Source organism: Triticum aestivum, chromosome 2D (genome assembly GCF_018294505.1).
Source record: "Triticum aestivum cultivar Chinese Spring chromosome 2D, IWGSC CS RefSeq v2.1, whole genome shotgun sequence".
NCBI classification, from domain to species: domain Eukaryota; kingdom Viridiplantae; phylum Streptophyta; class Magnoliopsida; order Poales; family Poaceae; genus Triticum; species Triticum aestivum.
The window spans coordinates 98,076,538-98,095,161 of record NC_057799.1 but is presented as its reverse complement, the minus strand read 5'-3'; the positions used below and the strand labels follow the sequence as shown (position 1 = coordinate 98,095,161).

Here is an 18,624-nt window from a genome sequence, read left to right as displayed (position 1 = left end):
CCTTCTCTGTGATTTTTTTCTCCTCGAACGTGAATGTATGGAGTTGGAGTTGAGGTCGGTGGAGCTCCAGGGGGCCCACGAGGCAGGGGCGCGCCCTGGGGGGCAGGCGCGCCTCCCACCCTCGTGGAAAGGGTGTGGGCCCCCTGGCCTTGATTCTTTCGCCAATATTTTTTATTATTTCCAAAAATAATCTCCGTGAAGTTTCAGGTCATTCCGAGAACTTTTGTTTCTGCACAAAAATAACACCATGGCAATTCTGCTGAAAACAGCGTCAATCCGGGTTAGTTCCATTCAAATCATGCAAGTTAGAGTCCAAAACAAGGGCAAAAGTGTTTGGAAAAGTAGATACGACGGAGACGTATCAGAGAAGAGCAAGAAGATGTGAGAGACAAACAAGATAAATGTTGCAAAGAAGGAGTATCACCATTGCACGGGGTCAGGTGGCTACCTCAAAGCCCGGCCGTTGTGGGACAAGGCTGAGAATAACCTGCTTGCTAAAGGGGTCGAACCAGAGACATTGAACTGACCAGACCGTTCAAGGACTTGGTTCTTCGGGGTTGGGGAACCTTGGACCCTGAAACAGGGAAGTGCGTTTGGACGGACGAGAAACTTGAAATACCCATCAAGAAGCTTTAGAAGTATATCGCCGCAGCGCAGAAGGGACGTTCGTTCCCAACAGAGATAACGAAGAGCTCACAGAGGCCCTCGGGAATCCTGAGCACCCTGGACGAACACGAGGCACGCTAGGCTCTGTTGCGTGGAAGGTTGGGTTTCCCGGCGCAGGCGGTTACAATACCCGAGAGAGGAGGAGGAAAGTAGAGCAGAGCGAACTGCAGAAGCTGAATGCAAGGGTACGAAAGCTAGAGGAACAAGTTGAGAGCCAGCGACCTGTCGGAGCTACCCCAGAAGCTACGCCGCCATCTCAGCGGAGAAGCACGTGGCTTCCACTGAGCTCGTTCAGCAGCCTGACTTCATGGCTCCTAGCTACCCCATGGATGCTATCACGGAGGCTCGACATTGCAAGCTTATGACGCAATGGCAGAACCTCAAAGTCAAGGCAGCTGTCGGCTCTGTTGCACCTCCTGAACCCGACGCAACTTTTCACTGCCGTCCGATTCCACAAGGCTATGCTGTTGTGATGGTGGATGAAATAACGGAGGGATTTGAGGAGCTCAAGCTTGACCACCCTACAGGTGAAGGGGAGACTCAGCTGGGTCTTGCTCTGAAGACTCCATGTCTATGGCGGAATGAGCACATCAAGCTTCTGAACTAGACGCCTCCGCCTCCTCCTCCTCCGGCGAGTCAGGGCACTCCGCCTCCTCCTCCTCCACCTCCTCCGGCAAGTGACCAGGGCACTCCGCCTCCTTCTCCGGCGCATGAGGGCGGCACTCCGCCTCCTTCTCCGGCGCATGAGGGCGGCACTCCGCCTCCTTCTCCGCCTGCTCCGGCGCGTCCAAGCAGCCCGCCTCCTCCTCCGCCTCGTCAGCAACGGCGGAAGACAGACGCCGCCACTCCGCTACTCCGGCGCGTCAGAGCACTCCGCCTCCTTCTACTACTCGTCAGCAGCAACGGAATAGAGGCGCCGCCGCTCCGGCGTCTAGCAGTACAGCCAGAGGCGGGAGGCAATACAGATTCGGTCCATCTCTCAAGCCTCTAGAGAAGTTACCATACGAGATGACCATGGAGGAAAATGCGAAGATCTGTGAAGCCCAAGTGAAGGACTTCTTTGACACGCGAAGAGCTATGAAACATCCACCTCCGGAGGAGAAGATAGATCTGGTGAAAGCGAAGCGCACTATCAATGACCTGAAGCAACCACCACCGCCTTCGCCGGATGACAACCATGTCCGCTATCTTAAAAAGACATTGCAAGAAGTGCGCCGGTTGGGAACTACTTCAAGTGAGAAAAGGTTAACAGAATGAAGAAGTGTGAAAAAAATTCCCCAGCCCGGAGAACAGGAAAACCAGTCGTGCCTCCCCCCCCCCCCGCGCTCAAGGTGTCTAGCGATATTGTCGCAAATCTGCCGCGGATGCGGCCCGGTACCAATCCTGGTGATTACCTGCCCGACGATGTACATTTTGATACAATGGAGGTGGAAGAATTCAGATACCAGTATGGGAAGCCTCTCGTCAAAGATGGAACTCTTGCTCTGACAACGATGATGCGAAGATTCTATGAATGGTACATGAAAACCTGCAGCGAGTCTGGGAAGGATGCTTTGTCGATGAGAATTAAAGAGGACCATAACTTCATTGGAAAGAACTGTTAACTGTTGATTTTGACAAGTTTTACCAGTTCTACAATCTAAAGGCCCTCGACAAATCACTCGTGCCTTGCTACTGTCTGTAAGTACTAATTTCTGTAATTAAGTCTATATATATAGCTCAGCCCTTTCGTTGCATGTATATATAATTATCCTCACTATATTATGCAGATTGAAGATCGTCGAATGTAGAAAAGCACAAATCTATGACATTGGGTTCATTAACCCAAATATCATACATGAATGGACGGATAAAAGGAATGTCTCAGAAACCGAGGACAACTTGCTCAAATCGTTGCTCAAAAATCAAAGCAAAGATAAAATACTCTTTCCTTACAACTTCAAGTGAGTGTTACTGTCTTGTGCATATTCGGTTTCCCTTATTACTCGAGGTTATAGTAATGTAAGTGATGAGTTATGCATGCGTGTGCAGCTACCACTTTATTCTTCTAGAGATTAAGCTTGAGCAGGGACTAGTAACCGACTTAGACTCGAGACGAAAAGATCCCCAGGAGTATGCGAACATGACTGAAATGCTCCAGAAGTAAGTTCAATCGATCATTATTGCACCATATCGGCAACTTTGTTCATTTCCTGATATCAAGTAATTATTTTCTTTGTCTAGCAGGGTTTGGAAAGAGTTCACCGCAATTTCTCCGGGACTGCCGACCGAGCTGAAATTTAAACACCCGAAAGTAAGTACTACTACCTAGTTCCGCGCATCTCCCATTGATTCTAGCTAGTTTCATCAATACCATTTAGCATGTTTACTCATCAGTTTGATTGACCTCTATTTCTCGTAAAGTGCTTGTGGCAGGAAGCAGGAATGATTTCTTTGGATACTACATTTGCGAGTTCATCTACAACGAGACGGCCAAGAATAACCAGGGCTACTCTGAAAAACAGTATGAAGTGCGTAAGAAAAAATATTCACAATTTTATTTTATTACCATCATTTGTATTGAGTTTCATTCATACACATGTATTGACCCTCTTCTTTGATTTAGATCTGGCAGATGCGGGATGATCTCCTACCACAAGATCGCATAAAAGCAATTCAAGAGGAATTGGCGGGGTTCTTTCTTGACCACGTCATCAATAAAGCCGGAGAATACCATGTGGAACTTGACTTCAGATGTTAGGGATTGTAAGAGATCTTATATTGTATATATGTGGCTAGTAGCGTCGGATAGATATACGAAAACTTGTTCTTCGCCAATCTCTCGGAGAAGGAGAGGTCGATCACTTCTCTCTGTATATGTTCATGACGATCTTCTGCACTTAATGGTTTCCTTCATTTTCTTACTAGCGAGCGTGTCGAGTCCTCTCTATACGTATAGTACGTAGCGTCAACCAAGCACGGAGATAAGAGAGGTCACTTCTCTCTAGCTATTAGCTAGCTAACACAATATATGGAACCCCCAAATTAACCCTCCAAAACCCCCAACCCCCCTCCCCCCTTTCAAAAAAAACAAAAACCCCAGCTCCTGAGCTGCTGACGCATAGATGCTCTTTGGTCCCGGTTGGTGTTACCAATCGGGACTAAAGGCCCTCCTATCTGGGCTCGCCGCAGCGGCCACGTGGAGCCACATCTGTCCCGGTTCGTAAGCGAACCGGGACTAAAGGTATTGTGCTTTAGTCCCGACCCTTTAGTCCCGGTTTCAGAACCGGGACAAATGGGCCTCTGGAACCGGGACAAATGGGCCTTTTTCTACTAGTGAGATCCTTTGACAAGGATCTATCACGTTTCTTATGCGGCCAATGGGTGCGAGAAATACCATATGGTGAAATGGCGATATATGCTTCCCTAAGGACCTACAGGGTCTATGTATTCTGGCATCCCAACACATGAATGTGGACCTTATGCTGAGGTGGGTGTGGCGGATCCTCAGGGGTCAGGGGAGCTTTTGGTTGCAGCTTATTAAAGCCAAATATCTGCAAGGTGGGCTCTCCTAGCTTGCGATTGTAAGGAGAGGCTCCCAGTTTTGGAAGTCTCTCCAGTTGATAAAATATTAGATTCTCGCTAGAACCATGGCTTGGCAGGTTCCCGATATACGTCGAATACCCAGGCATGTTTGCGATATGCGTGGACCTGATGCTTTTAGTTACCTTGGCCGCCCACAATGGAAGTTGTAACATCTCGTTCCGATGAACATTTGTCCTTGAAGAGACATTAGCTTCCCAGCGCTGATGACGAGCGCACCAGATGATGTATCTTGGCGCCTAGCCCTGTCAGGTTTATTCTGTGTTGGCTTGACATATCGTGCCCTACATCGTGTGCTGACTCTTGCGTGGATCACTCTCTTCTGAAAAGCGTCGCTTCCACTGAAGATCAAGATTTTTATGTGGCAACTATTGCGGGACCCTCCCCACGGGATCGAGGTAGCAAAGCGGCATGAGCCTATAGATGGTATGTGCCAGACTTGTTAGGCCTCGAGTCTGTCGTTCATATTTTTTCACATGTGACGCGGCCCCACTGTCTATAAAAGTTTGTTCGCGAGGCTCTCGGGCCTAAGTGGCAAGCCTTGGGCCTGGGCGAGTTCTTAGAAGCTCAGGATAGCCATACCGGTAGGAGAGACGCCTCTTCTGGTTAGGATTTGCAATGATGACCCGGACCTTGTGGACCACTGTAACAGGATGGTTATCGAGCAGGTCTTTTGCGGCATGCCTCTAACTATGTGCTTCTAGCCTTCTAGCAGGATTGGCACCCACTCTTTGGACAACGGGACAAGGATTAGCTAGGCGGCATGATTGATGATGTAATTGCGGCAGGCCGCGGTCTAACCTCACCTCCCTAGAGCATCTTTCCTTGAGCTATGGAATCTTCTGATCCAATCTGCCCTTCAGGGTTTCTTGATTTCCCTCAAGTATATGATGAGATAGAGAAGGCACGGTAATATGAGATATGCTCGGAAGATGATTTCTATGCACTAACGGGCACATCCGCACATGTGCACTCGTGCACTAGGTCCTTATTCCACCAATCAGGAAGCCATCAAAAAGTTCTAAACAATTTGACAACATTAACCCAATATGCATGTGCCATGCATAAAATTTCAAGCCCGTAAGTCAAACTTGGACCCCTAAATAATGAACTTGAAAAAAAAAGACTAAATCAGAAAACATTGCTCATTTCGTATTTAGTACTCCCTCCGTCCCAAAATAGTGTCACTATTTTGGGACGCAAGGAGTATTTCACAACTGCATTTGTATTTTAACAGCTGAATTTTTCTTTTAAATGCACGGAATCATATTTGGATGACTCTATTAAACCTTTTGAACGTGCACGTCATGAAAGTAGATGACTGGATAAGCCGAAAATGGAAATTTTATTCAGGCATCTATCACCTACTGTGAATACAACCCTGTTAATCGAATTACAACCTGATCAGCTGAATGCAGCAAAAGAAACGAAAGAAACAGGCTTCCAAGTAAACTAACAAAATGCAACGAATGCAGCAAAAGAACCTGATCAGCTGAATGCACGTTCAATGTTAAATACAAATAGCGAGCAATCCTAGTTGTTGACGACCCTGCAGTTCCTCCTGATCTCCCCATTGGCAGCGGTCTTGAGCTCGATGGCAGCCATCTTGACCATAGCCTTGGCAAACTTCTTCTCCCAGCTCCCGGGTTTGAAAGCGTTCTCCATCACCTTCAGCGCCGTCTTCCCCGACGTCAGCAAGGCCGCGTCGGAGGTGAAGAGCACATTGCGCTTGAGCAGGTTCGTGTAGTACTTGTTGTCCATCCGGTTGGGGGTGACGATGTCCTGCACCACCGTGGGGTCGTTGGTGAAGTTGGGGCTGACGGGGCACTTGCTCTGCAGCAGCCTGGTGAGGCCGGGGTTCATGTCGGAGGGGTTCGGGGGCAGGCGGTCGGTGAAGGGTGGACACGGTCCGGGCCGGTCCGAGCCGTCGTTTGGACCGGCCGCCGGCGGTCCGGTCCGGACCGGACCGAGCATTGCAGCGGTCCCGATTTCAGGGACCGGACCGGCGGACGTGAAGCTCGGTGCGGACCGACGGTCCTCACGGTCCCAGCGATGTCGAGTCACTCCCATGTGGGCCCAGGATGTCGGAGAGGTGGTCGGAGATGAAGCACGGTGGCCGGAGCAGGAGAAGACGCACCTGCTGCGCGAGGAAGAGGCACGGGGGAGAGAGGGAGCGGCGCGGCCGCGCGGAGGAGAGGGGGAGCGGCTGCCCGAGGGAGCGGCGGCGTAACGCGTGAGGGATAGGGAGCGAGGGAGAGGGCAGCGCGGCCGCGCAGGTGAGAGAGAGGCGCGAGGGAGAGGGTGGTGCTGTGGCGAGGTGGAAGACGTGCGTGAGAGCAGGGGCGACGGGTAGAGGACGTGCCGTGGAAAGTGATGTTAGCCATGAACCTGCGCATGTTTATTAGTACTTAGCAACTTTCTTGGTTGCATGCAAGCAATCTATCACGTGCATGAGCCCACGAATATTCGTCTACACCTATGCCGTGATGAGTGCGTCAAATTGGACGTGGAGTTAATTGTGGGATGGCTCCGTGATTCTCAGATCGAACCTGTTTCTCTCGTTAGTCGCGAATAAAAGGAAAGAGTAGCGTGGAGTTAGTCGTGGGATTGACTCGACCGTGCTAGGATAACTACCTTTTACGGAACGAGCATGCAAAATCAGGGGAGAATCGGTTCAAGAATCCTGTAAGGCAGTTATTTCCATAGATGTAGCGACAGATTATGATGGGATAGCGCCGTGATTATGGGATATCCTTATTTTCTCTCGGTCTTCTTCGGTCCGACCGAGCGGACCGGGCTTTAACCGGACCGGACCGAACATTTTTCGGTCCATATTTCGCACACCGGACCGGCTATTTTTTTGAACGGGCCAGGACCGAGCGGGCCACGAGCGGGCCAAAAATCCCGCTCGTGTCGTCCACCCGTCAGTGAAGGAGGAGCAGTGTGAGACGCCGATGGTGTGCGCGCCGGAGAGCACTACCAGGTCGTCCTCGTTCATGTTCTTGGCCTTGAAGCTGTCGACGAGCTGCGTGAGGTTGAAGAAGGGCGGGGGGAGGAACTGGAGCGACTCACTCTCGAGCGACACGCTCCCGTCGAACCGCCCCGCCGGCATCTTGTAGTCGATCTTGTAGCCGCTGAGGAAGTAGGCGGAGTCGCGTGCGGCGAAGGCGATGACGTCGGCGCAGGAGACGACTCCAGGGCAGACCCTTTCAAGGACCGCCTTGGCCGCGTCGATCACCTCGAAGCCGCGCAGGCTGGGGAAGTTGGGCGGGCCGAGCTTCTCCGGCCGCGGGTTCGCCGGCGTCGGGTCCAGCAGCACCGACGCCTCACAGCCCTGCATGCGCGCGCACCCCAATGTTAACCAGGTGCTGGTCGCTTTACATGCATATAAAGAAAGACAGTTAGGCACCACGCACCTGGACGAAGCAGTCGTGGAAGGCCATGCGAATGATGCCGGCGCCGAGGCCAGGGTTCCGGGAGACGGCCTTGCCGACGACGGCCCTGACGATGATCTCCGCGGCGGGGCACTTCCGGTTGTAGTAGCCGACCCTCACCCTATGCCCCGGCGCCCCCTGCCCTGGCATGTCGACACCAGGAGCAGGACACACGAGATCCAGATTGCAACCCTACCCATCCTTGAGCTAGATCGGTCCGCTACAAGTAGCACCAAGTGTGTGTAGAATCCAGGAGACTGGAAGTGGAAGCTGCAGTTCATGTGGTTGAGGTGTGTGGAGACGCTGGCACGCTGCTCCTTCGCACGTCCATTTATACGCGCGGGACTGAAGGAGAATTGGCAGCGGCTGGTCCTGTCTGCGTTTCTTAATCGGGCAGAGCATGTTCCCTACTCCCTAGACGCCGCAGCGAACATGCGAGCACAACTCAGCATACATCCGATCGAGCTCCGGAGCGCTGACTTGAAGGAAACCCGGGCCGCCGGGTTGATAAATAATCTAGTCGTGAATGTTGATGTAGGCATGTGCAGATCCGTGAATCGTGAATGGTTTGCAGCTCAAATGCTTGCAAGGCAGCGTCGATAGATAGGTTTTTCTTTCCCGGCTGAGGTTAAATTAGCACACATTCAGTCTGAATTTGATGTCTCCAGTGTGTATTCTTCGCTGGCGACATGTTTTAGTTTCAAATTCAGTGTGTATTCTCCGCTGGCGCCAGTGAGCTCAAAAGTCCACACACAAGGATGATCGTCATGTCTGAATTTGATGTCTCCAGTGTGTATTCTTTGCTGTCGCCAGTGAGCTCAAAAGTCCACACACAAGGATGATCGTCGGGTATCGCGCGACCCTTCTGCCATGCCCTGTAATCGTGCAAACCGACGCCTCATAATTTTTTCATGGGAAAAGAAAGGAATTCAATCATGTGTAGTCAATTGAATCTTGTGTAGTGAGGAGTATGCATTTGTCTGATTATTTTTGCATGATGTCTATTTGTTGTAGGACGTTTTTTTACAAAAAGATGTGTAGTCAATGGACCACATAGCTTATATGTGGCTTCGCCACTGGATCCATGCATGGATGATGGATTGATCGTGGACCAGCTTGAATGATATTGCTTAAATTGTCGATGGGCTAGATCTGGGTGCTACATCTCACTGCATCGCGTACCAACCGTTAGTTCGATCACTACTTCACGAGTTACAGACGTGATGGAAGCGCTTTAAATAGGTGGCGGCCTATTCAAGGTTTGTTTTATAACACAGTACAAGCACAAACACTCATACGTACGTACATAAACTCATCTTTATAAATGCACGCACGGATCATATCTGTCTATGAGCACCTCCGAGAAACTGAACCGATACATCGTTTTGAGATTGACGAATCATCACACATGTCTTCGTAGTCGACAGGGCGTCTTCTATCACTGAACGCACATCCTCGAAAGGCCTGAAATAAATTTAGGAAATTCGACTATCAATAACGTCTAAGTCTAAGACTTGAATCCTAGTGGGTTGGTTCCACCACAAGGCTCGCACACGTCATGCGGCAGGCAGATCTTGGGCCACGACCATGTCGATGACGGTGGAGGAGAGGGACCCATGCGCTTGGTGATGTCGTGATTCCAGCGGGCCGGAGTTGCCAAAGAGAGGGAAGGGAGGCGGCGGCGCTGCTCGAGGAGGCTGGACACGGATGGGGTGGGGGAGCGGAGCTGTCCCCGGTGCAACGCTGCTTGAGGATGCGGGGCGTGAAGCGGGAGAGCAGCAGCGGAGCCGGCGCCGATGCGTTCCACAAGGGCGGCACTCCCTGCAGCCGCATGTTTGGGGTGGGCGCGACAGCTCGGGCTCAAGGACGGACGCGACGCCCCCTACCATGAATAATAATATAAATTGCTATACATTGACTGAGATGACACAAATTGGAGTGTTTTCTTTAGCGTGTAGTTTGTTTTTTAGCAGCTTAGAGATGGCAAAAAAATTAGCACCTTTGTGTCATCATTTCATCAATGAGGTGACCACCATGTATGTGTCAAACTTTGTTGTCCCCCTTTTTTAAAATATATTTTTAGATCAGCTGCATTTTGATGATCTGTCCTCCTTTTTTCAATATACATGAATTTTTTGATCAGTTGCATTTTCATGATCTATATAATGGACATGACAACTTTTGTATTTTTGTAGGTGGCAGTTCTTAATTTTGAAAATCATAGCAATTTTGTGTGGTCATGAATTTTGTTTCATCATATATGCATGTTGCCGCCATTTAGTTTGCTTAATGTTTGACATGCAAACTTAGATATGTGTTGCCATGAAAAATAATAAATTCCTATAAAAGACTACAAAAGTGATATTATAATAGTATGGAACAATAAAAAATTATAAATACGTTTGAGATGTATCAGTTGCCTTGCTGCCCCAAACCAAACTCAAAAACCTAAAAAAAACACCCATACCACTGCACGACAGGCCCGGGTCGGATTTCAAGCTCGCTGCCGTCCAGGACCACGCGCCGACTGCCACTTCTCTGGTGACCTAGCTAGGGTGAGTCGTTGTTTAAGATCGCCGTACTAGATTACTAACGCCGCCGTCGAGCACCGCCTGACGAATACCGCTACTGGAGCACACATATCCTTCACCAACCTACGGCAGCCCTCCAACTCCTCCACAAGCAGCCTGCCCCGATCAGGACAGAATTCTTGGGCATCTACACGATTGCCATGCAAGCTGCTGGAGGAAGAGATGAAAAGATCCTCGCCAACTACTTCCCATTGGTACTTAAGCCCAATGTGAGGTCTTGGTTGATGAATTTGCCGGAAAACTCTATCTCCTCATGGTCAGATCTCTTCAACGAGTTTTTTGGTGCCTTCACCGGGGCCATAAGGGCCCTGGACGGCCCATCGACTTACAAACGATCCCACAGAGGGAAGGAGAAAATCTGCACAGATATATTCAGAGATTCAGCCGTGTGCACCGCAGCATACCAGATGTACACCCCGCAGCTGTGATTGCCGCGTTCCACCACGAAAAAGAAATGCCGGAAGCACAACAGAAAGTGCAAAGGCAAGGCAGTTATGGCTGTGGAGGGCTCCGGTAACTCCGGTCCCGCCAAGAAAACTAAAACGGAGTGCTCCGGCAAATAAGTTGATGCATGCGCTGATTGCTAGGTAGCTGCGGCGGGCGAGAAGACTGGCAAGTCCGACGGGCCATACTGCAAGATCCACAACACAAAGGGCCATGACCTCCAGGAGTGCTGGCAAGTTGAGGAACTCGCCGAAAAACAGAAAGCTGATTACGAGAAGTGTTGGGGAACGTAGTAATTTCAAAAAAATTCCTACGCACACGCAAGATCATGGTGATGCATAGCAACGAGAGGGGAGAGTGTTGTCCACGTACCCTCGTAGACCGAAAGCGGAAGCGTTAGCACAACACGGTTGATGTAGTCGTACGTCTTCACGATCCGACCGATCAAGTACCGAACGCATGGCACCTCCGAGTTCAGCACACATTCAGCCCAATGACGTCCCTCGAACTCCGATCCAGCCGAGTGTTGAGGGAGAGTTTTGTCAGCACGACGGTGTGGTGACGATGATGATGTTCTACCGACACAGGGCTTCGCCTAAGCACCGCTACAGTATTATCGAGGTGGACTATGGTGGAAGGGGGCACCGCACACGGCTAAAAGATCAAACGATCAATTGTTGTGTCTCTAGGGTGCCCCCTGCCCCCGTATATAAAGGAGCAAGGGGGGAGGTGCGGTCGGCCAGGAGGGGGCGCGCCAGGAGTCCTACTCCCACCGGGAGTAGGACTCCCTCACTTTTCCTTGTTGGATTAGGAGTGGAGGGGGAAAGAGGAGGGAGAGAGGAAGGAAAGGGGGGCGCCGCCCCCTTCTCCTTGTCCTCTTCGGACTAGGGGGGAGGGGCGCGCAGCCTGCCCTGGCCGCCTCTCCTCTTTTCCACAAAGGCCCACTATGGCCCATTAAGCCCCCGGGGGGTTCCGGTAACCCCTCGGTACCCCGGTAAAATCCCGATTTCACCCGGAACACTTCCGATATCCAAATATAGGCTTCCAATATATCAATCTTCATTTCTCAACCATTTCGAGACTCCTCGTCATGTCCGTGATCACATCCGGGACTCCGAACAACCTTCGGTACATCAAAACTCATAAACTCATAATATAACTGTCATCGAAACTTTAAGCGTGCGGACCCTATGGGTTCGAGAACTATGTAGACATGACCGAGACATGTCTCCGGTCAATAACCAACAGCGGAACCTGGATGCTCATATTGGCTCCCACATATTCTACGAAGATCTTTATCGGTCAGACCGCATAACAACATACGTTGTTCCCTTTGTCATCGGTATGTTACTTGCCCGAGATTCGATCGTCGGTATCTCAATACCTAGTTCAATCTCGTTACCGGCAAGTCTCTTTACTCGTTCTGTAATACATCATCCCGCAACTAACTCATTAGATGCAATGCTTGCAAGGCTTAAGTGATGTGAATTACCGAGTGGGCTCAGAGATACCTCTCCGACAATCGGAGTGACAAATCCTAATCTCGAAATACGCCAACCCGACAAGTACCTTCGGACACACCTGTAGAGCACCTTTATAATCACCCAGTTACGTTGTGACGTTTGGTAGCACACAAAGTGTTCCTCCGGTAAACGGGAGTTGCATAATCTCATAGTCATAGGAACATGTATAAGTCATGAAGAAAGCAATAGCAACATACTAAACGATCGAGTGCTAAGCTAACGGAATGGGTCAAGTCAATCACATCATTCTCCTAATGATGTGATCCCGTTAATCAAATGACAACCCATGTCTATGGCTAGGAAACATAACCATCTTTGATCAACGAGCTAGTCAAGTAGAGGCATACTAGTGACACTCTGTTTGTCTATGTATTCACACAAGTATTATGTTTCCGGTTAATACAATTCTAGCAGGAATAATAAACATTTATCATGATATAAGGAAATAAATAATAACTTTATTATTGCCTCTAGGGCATATTTCCTTCAGTCTCCCACTTGCACTAGAGTCAATAATATAGATTACACAGTAATGATTCTAACACCCATGGAGTCTTGGTGCTGATCATGTTTTGCTCGTGGAAGAGGCTTAGTCAACGGGTCTGCAACATTCAGATCCGTATGTATCTTGCAAATTTCTATGTCTCCCACCTGGACTAGATCCCGAATGGAATTGAAGCGTCTCTTGATGTGCTTGGTTCTCTTGTGGAATCTGGATTCCTTCGCCAAGGCAATTGCTCCAGTATTGTCACAAAAGATTTTCATTGGACCCGATGCACTAGGTATGACACCTAGATCGGATATGAACTCCTTCATCCAGACTCCTTCATTTGCTGCTTCCGAAGTAGCTATGTACTCTGCTTCACACGTAGATCCCGCCACGACGCTTTGTTTATAACTGCACCAACTGACAGCTCCATCGTTCAATGTAAACACGTATCCGGTTTGCGATTTAGAATCGCCCGGATCAGTGTCAAAGCTTGCATCAACATAACCATTTACAATGAGCTCTTTGTCACCTCCATAAACGAGAAACATATCCTTAGTCCTTTTCAGGTATTTCAGGATGTTCTTGACCGCTGTCCAGTGATCCTCTCCTGGGTTACTTTGGTACCTCCCTGCTAGACTTATAGCAAGGCAGACATCAGGTCTGGTACACAGCATTGCATACATGATAGAGCCTATGGCTGAAGCATAGGGAACATCTTTCATCTTCTCTCTATCTTCTGCAGTGGTCGGGCATTGAGTCTTACTCAACTTCACACCTTGTAACACAGGCAAGAACCCTTTCTTTGCTTGATCCATTTTGAACTTCTTCAAAACTTTGTCAAGGTATGTGCTTTGTGAAAGTCCAATTAAGCGTTTTTGATCTATCTCTATAGATCTTGATGCCCAATATATAAGCAGCTTCACCGAGGTCCTTCATTGAAAAACTCTTATTCAAGTATCCCTTTATGCTATCCAGAAATTCTATATCATTTCCAATCATCAATATGTCATCCACATATAATATTAGAAATGCTACAGAGCTCCCACTCACTTTCTTGTAAATACAGGCTTCTCCAAAAGTCTGTATAAAACCAAATGCTTTGATCACACTATCAAAGCGTTTATTCCAACTCCGAGAGGCTTGCACCAGTCCATAAATGGATCGCTGGAGCTTGCACACTTTGTTAGCTCCCTTTGGATCGACAAAACCTTCTGGTTGCATCATATACAACCCTTCTTCCAGAAATCCATTCAGAAATGCAGTTTTGACATCCATTTGCCAAATTTCATAATCATAAAATGCGGCAATTGCTAACATGATTCGGACAGACTTAAGCATCGCTACGGGTGAGAAAGTCTCATCGTAGTCAATCCCTTGAACTTGTCGAAAACCTTTCGCAACAAGTCGAGCTTTATAGACAGTAACATTACCGTCAGCGTCAGTCTTCTTCTTGAAGATCCATTTATTCTCAATGGCTTGCCGATCATCGGGCAAGTCAACCAAAGTCCATACTTTGTTCTCATACATGGATCTCATCTCAGATTTCATGGCCTCAAGCCATTTTGCGGAATCTGGGCTCACCATCGCTTCTTCATAGTTCGTAGGTTCGTCATGGTCTAGTAACATAACCTCCAGAACAGGATTACCGTACCACTCTGGTGCGGATCTTACTCTGGTTGACCTACGAGGTTCAGTAAGAACTTGATCTGAAGTTCCATGATCATCATCATTAACTTCCTCACTATTGGTGTAGGCGTCACAGGAAGCGGTTTCTGTGATGAACTAATTTCCAATAAGGGAGCACATACAGTTACCTCATCAAGTTCTACTTTCCTCCCACTCACTTCTTTTGAGAGAAACTCCTTCTCTAAAAAGGATCCATTCTTAGCAACGAATGTCTTGCCTTTCGGATCTGTGATAGAAGGTGTACCCAACAGTCTCCTTTGGGTATCCTATGAAGACACATTTCTCCGATTTGGGTTCGAGCTTATCAGGTTGAAGTTTTTTCACATAAGCATTGCAGCCCCAAACTTTAAGAAACGACAACTTTGGTTTCTTGCCAAACCACAGTTCATAAGGCGTCGTCTCAACGGATTTCGATGGTGCCTATTTAACGTGAATGCAACCATCTCTAAAGCATAACCCCAAAACGATAGCGGTAAATCAGTAAGAGACATCCTAGATCGCACTATATCTAGTAAAGTACGATTACAATGTTCAGACACACCATTACGTTGTGGTGGCGTGAGTTGCGAAACTATTCCGCATTGTTTCAAATGTAGACCAAACTTGTAACTCAAATATTCTCCTCCACGATCTGATCGTAGAAACTTTATTTTCTTGTTACGATGATTTTCAACTTCACTCTGAAATTCTTTGAACTTTTCAAATGTTTCAGACTTATGTTTCATTAAGTAGATATACCCATATCTGCTCAAATCATCTGTGAAGGTGAGAAAATAACGATATCCGCTACGAGCCTCAATATTCATCGGACCACATACATCTGTATGTATGATTTCCAACAAATCTGTTGCTCTCTCCATAGTTCCGGAGAACGGCGTTTTAGCCATCTTGCTCATGAGGCACGGTTCGCAAGTACCAAGTGATTCATAATCAAGTGGTTCCAAAAGTCCATCAGTATGGAGTTTCTTCATGCGCTTTATACCGATATGACCTAAACGGCAGTGCCACAAATAAGTTGCACTATCATTATCAACTCTGCATCTTTTGGCTTCAACATTATGAATATGTGTATCACTACTATCGAGATTCATCAAAAATAGACCAGTCTTTAAGGGTGCATGACCATAAAAGATATTACTCATATAAATAGAACAACCATTATTCTCTGATTTAAATGAATAACCGTCTCGCATCAAACACGATCCAGATATAATGTTCATGCTCAACGCTCGCACCAAATAACAATTATTTAGGTCTAATACTAATCCCGAAGGTAGATGTAGAGGTAGCGTGCCGACGGCGATCACATCGACTTTGGAACCGTTTCCCACGCGCATCGTCACCTCGTCCTTGGTCAGTGTTCGCTTAATCCGTAGTCCCTGTTTCGAGTTGCAAATATTAGCAACAGAACCAGTATCAAATACCCAGGTTGTTACCCTGTGAATTGGCGTTGGCCACAAATTCCATACTGCCATCAGCCTTACGCTTGTTACCTCCTTGGTTCGCCGGGTTATGCTGGGGGCCCTTGCCATTGCCATTCCGTTTTCCCTTCCCTGTCCTTTCATCATCCGACGCGGGATCCTTGGTACTATGAGAGTCGGCGTACTTGACCAGAGCCGCCATCAGCGTACCCATATCATTGCAATCGCGCTTGAGCCGCCCGAGCTTCATCTTCAGGGGCGCAAAACGACAATTCTGCTCCAACATTAAGACTGCAGAGCCGGCATCCATCTTATCAGATGAATGTATTATCTCTTTGACCCGGCGAACCCAATGGGTTGTAGACTCACCCTCCTGCTGCTTGCAGTTGGTCAGATCCACAATTGACATAGATTGCCTACATGTATCTTTGAAGTTTTGGATGAACCGGGCTTTTAGCTCCGCCCACGACCCGATAGAGTTAGGCGGCAGTCCTTTCAACCAAGTGCGGGCAGTCCCATCTAACATCATGGTGAAGTACTTGGCCATTGCCGCTTCACTGACTTCCAGCAACTCCATAGCCATCTCGTAACTCTCGATCCATGCTCCGGGTTGTAAATCAGCCGTGTAATTAGGTACCTTCCTAGGCCCTTTGAAGTCCTTGGGCAGACGTTCATTACGGAGAGCCGGCACCAGACAAGGAACACCTCCAGTCCTCGTAGGTATACCCGCGTCGATAGAAGCCGTCGGATAAGCGGGAGTGGCTGGTAAGTCGTCAACTGAGCCGCCCGCTCCGCCTCTTGTCATGCTCTGTCATGGTCTACCATGTTAACGGCTTCATTATGCGCCGGACCGTGGCCAGCTGGTAAGTTGCGGCGCCGGACGTTGCTTGAGCCGGTTGCTGATTCCATGTGCCTGCTATAACTTGGGCTCTGGTTTGGATGAGGGGTTGAATGAATCCTGTCCCGGCTATATGAGTATGCCTCTTGCTGCGCCAGAGCCGTCTGAAGAAGTTCTCTGACCTGGCGGGTTTCGACCGCCGTTGGAGAGTCGCCCTCGATTGGGAGAGCCACCAGTCGCGCCGCCGCGGTGACCATGTTTTCCAACGGGTTGGCATAATGACCCGGTGGTATCGGCACGTACTGAGGCGGGGTGGTGTTCACCCGGGGAGGACCCATCACTTGGGGCTGAATTGGCATTCCAGCCCCGGGCGCCGTGATCTCTGGCGGGTTATTGGGCCCTGCACCAGGCGTGTTGAAGAGGTTTCGAGGATCGTAAACCGGAGGGAGTCGAGATTGAGCCTTTTGATGCCTCCTTCTCATGATCTCATTGGACGCGTTCTAATCCATCGTGAGCCGAAAAGACTGCGCCTGAATCAGCTGAGTCTGGGCGTCGAGAGCCGCCCTCTCTGCAGCCATCCTGATCCCTTCCGCCGCCAGATCCTCCTTGGCTTTTGCTAGATCCAGCTTTAACTGTGCCACCTCCGCGTCATGCTGAGCCTGATCCGCTGGGGCGGCCGTAGCGGTTAACAGGGCCGCCATCTTGTCTGTGAGATCCATCAGCACCTGAGCCGGCGAGTGCACAGGGCCTCCTGCCCCAGTGGCGGAGTTTTGAACAGGTTGTGCGCCGGCCATGAAGATTCCAACCCGGCTCGGCGGCTCAAAGGGGTCCGGAATACTGTCGCCATCGGAACAACCCCTGAGCCTGCCATCTTGAAGTTGGTATAACGAGTCGGTCTCCTCTGTGGATGACTCGCCGTCAGAGCGAGCGGCCGTCTCATCGCCAGATCCAGATCCTTCAGAGAGTCCTCCATGGACGCATCCCACGAAAGCACGCTTCAAGGCAGGTAGAGTCCGGGCGGGTCGTGCACGCTGAGCCGTCTCGATGAGATCGGCGCAGAGGTCCGGCTCAGGGCCCGGCTCACCAATCTTGCCAATGAAGACATGGATTCCGCCGAAGGGGACCCGGTACTCGTATTCGATTGAGCCGGTGTCGGGGCCCCAGTTTGCATCGTCGATGTAGAGCTTGCCGCGACGACTCTTGGTCATCCGGCCCACAGCGTATCCCTTGAGCCCTTCGAATTGAAGCTGCCCTTCAAGAACTCAAATCCACCGTGCGCTGGCCCCACGGTGGGCGCCAACTGTCGTGGAATTGTCACGGCAGATGTCCTCGTGCTAGGACTTAGTCGTGGAGCCATCGCAGCTAGGAGGCTTAAAGGGGTTAAACGGGACAAGGGACATGAGGATTATACTGGTTCGGCCCTTTACGGTGAAGGTAAAAGCCTACGTCCAGTTGATATGGTATTACTTAGGGTTTCGATGACCAGGGAGCTTAATCGCTATGCCTGGCTATCGATCTGTTGTCTCTCTCTCTCTCAACCGCCGCCGGGTCGTCCCTTTATATAGAGAGGTTGACGCCCAGCGGCTCTCAGAGTCCCAGCCGGCTTATAACAGTGTCCGGCTCGGACTCTTAACTATTCTTGTCTTACACTACAAGTCTTGCCATAACGGCGGTTTATCACTACGGGCCTTAAGCCGCCTCCGGGTCTTAAGCCCATTATTGAACCGCCGTTGTCAAGCTTGGTACTGGGCTTCACGTGATGATCATTATGAGTAACCCGGCCCCTCCTGGGCGGGTGACTCTAATAGTTATATCCTCAACACAGGTGCTACTGCGAGCTCTAGTAAGGTACACATCAATAACATGTATATCACATATACCTTTGTTCACCTTGCCATCCTTCTTATCCGCCAAATACTTGGGGCAGTTCCGCTTCCAGTGACTAGTCT

The 18,624-nt window shown here is 49.4% G+C and overlaps 1 pseudogene; it reads right to left on the bottom strand.

The window, feature by feature from the left end:
* Positions 1-5,634: 5,634 nt before the first annotated feature.
* LOC123048915 (peroxidase 2-like) lies at positions 5,635-7,882 on the bottom strand (annotated as a pseudogene).
* Positions 7,883-18,624: the final 10,742 nt, after the last annotated feature.